The sequence below is a fragment of the Engraulis encrasicolus genome, chromosome 23 (genome assembly GCF_034702125.1).
Source record: "Engraulis encrasicolus isolate BLACKSEA-1 chromosome 23, IST_EnEncr_1.0, whole genome shotgun sequence".
Classification (NCBI taxonomy): Eukaryota; Metazoa; Chordata; class Actinopteri; order Clupeiformes; family Engraulidae; genus Engraulis; species Engraulis encrasicolus.
Genome location: NC_085879.1, coordinates 19,640,041 through 19,642,540, shown reverse-complemented (window position 1 = coordinate 19,642,540; position 2,500 = coordinate 19,640,041).

The following is a 2,500-nucleotide window of genomic DNA, read 5'->3' as shown; positions in this document are numbered from 1 at the left end:
GTTCCTTTATCTGAACGTATACCTCACTCCCCCTCAGTGCAAACTGCTCCCTCTGAAAGCTGGTCTTTGTCATTCAAATGGCTGGTAGCTGCAGGAGGGGCATGTTCCCAACATGTCTGACCGGTAAAGGGCTTTCAGACTAAACATCGCAGGGGCAGTTAAACCGGGGAAGCCGCTGTGGACTAGCCACATGAACTAGTAATGCTATTTTTGTTACGGTACGACTGTGTTGTTATGCCTTTGTAAAGAAAATATATAACTTCATTGTCATCTGTGTCATCAGGTCACTCAGAAGTTTTCCCTCCAGACATGACTGTTATGTTGTCACTGCTGCTTTCTGAGCGTGAAAAGTTATTCTACTCTGTATCGATTGTGTGTGCTGAGATTTTTGTAAGTTCATATATCTGACCCTGTGAACATATGTATGGTGATTTTTTGTGAATATATGTGCAATGTTGGTGGAATGTCCTTGTGTCTCCTTTTGTATTTATGTATGTAAGTATGTATGCTATACTTGACACCTTCATTTCCCTCGGGATCAATAAATGATATTAATGATACTCTACACATCGGGTCTTATGTCTGTGTGCAGTGGCAAGAGTCCTTCCTTGTTCTTGTAGCTGTGCGTATCACATGACTCAGGAATATGTTCAGCCCCCAACAATAAAGAAAAGTTCCCGAGTTCAAGAGCTTTCTAGAGTTCCATCAGCATCTGGTGCTTTTTGATTCTTCCGTCTTCTAACTATTCACCTGCCTGACACCTGCACCCATCCAAGTCATTTGTGTGGAGGGACACCTGTGATTTTGATAAAGGCCTGTTTACCTAGTTGAGGGATAGTAGTAGAGTTAAGTAGAATACAGTACATTAGACAGGGGGACACAGCAGTACAATAGAGACATTTCATTCATCATGAAAGGCTATTAGTTTGTCCTGCAGCACAAATATGTACTGTGCAAGTCACCCCCACCCCATCCTTTCCTGTTGCTTGTGGCTTTGTGATGCAAGGCTCAACGTCATTGACGATTGAAGATTTATTCAATATCTAGCAAAAGCACAATTCAAGGGTCATTATCAGTCTGCATTAGCATTAGCAATTAGCCTGTTGAATGGGGAAAAGCCTCCCATGAGTTGTATAGCTCTGCTTGGGTTGGCAGGAGGGAAACTGTATTGAGGGGTGACACCGAGGCAAGAGGCCACAGCCAACAGGGAAGGACGGTAGGAACTACGTAGTTTGAATTCCATCCAAGGTTAGGTTAACCTGGCTGTCGCCAGACCCTTGTGTATTTCCGCTCAGCTTTGTGTCACAGACGTAACTCACATCTCAGTGAAGCAGAAGTGATTGGATACATCAAAACGAATCCTGAAGCTGTAATGCTGCACAGGAAGTTTCGCTTACTCACTATGTGGGTCTTTGTAATATGTCACAGGGCTGACATTTTTTTCTGTATATTCTGTACATAGGAAATTGACGATGAAAGAACCTTGAAGAAGTAAATCGCACAAGCAGACGAGTAATGACATGCATCCCTTCCATTCTTTTGCCGCATAATTGAACGGAATGGGACCTGAAAGGTGGCAACCCTCGGTTTACTTGCAAAAGAATCTACCCTGGCAGGCTACCCTAGTAAGATAAAGGATATGTAAAAAAACTGAAATGTGGTGAGAAGGCCAAATATTTTGTACAGATGTTATATGGATGCTTTGCAGAGCTTTGGTGTGTGTGTGTGTGTGTGTGTGTGTGTGTGTGTGTGTGTGTGGGTGTCCTTTCAGCAACCAACCAAAAATACAACTGTTCTTGTTAGCCTAGAATTAATTTGCCACATATTTGATGGAACACATTAGCCACTAGAAATGTCTAACGTATACTGACAAATGAAGACAGTTAAGTCTTATCAGAAAACCACCTCTCTTGTTTTTCCTTTCAAAAGATGCGTCAAACTATGTGATAACGTCAAACGTAACTTGATCCATTAATATTTCCCAACTGCAGCTGCAGGGGACAGAAGATAGAAAGTCAGTCTTCCTCCATCAAGCTTAAATCCACTCACAAGAATCACAAGATTTCTCTTAAACATCTGGAGCTCAATAAAGTAATTGTCACAACAAACAACCGTGGGACACTGGACTGAGGGAGGATATGGGGGGGAAGTCTGGGAAAAGAAACTGTATGCAATATGTGATTGAGCCAAAAAAATGCAATACTAATATATGAATGATATTGAATGAATGAATGAATGAATGAATGAAGAAAGAAAGGAAGGAATGTGTGACTCTCATTACCCTCCCTTCACCCCTTCTTCCTACTGCCCTGCGCCGCGTTCCTTTATCTGAACGTATACCTCACTCCCCCTCAGTGCAAACTGCTCCCTCTGAAAGCTGGTCTTTGTCATTCAAATGGCTGGTAGCTGCAGGAGGGGCATGTTCCCAACATGTCTGACCGGTAAAGGGCTTTCAGACTAAACATCGCAGGGGCAGTTAAACCGGGGAAGCCGCTGTGGA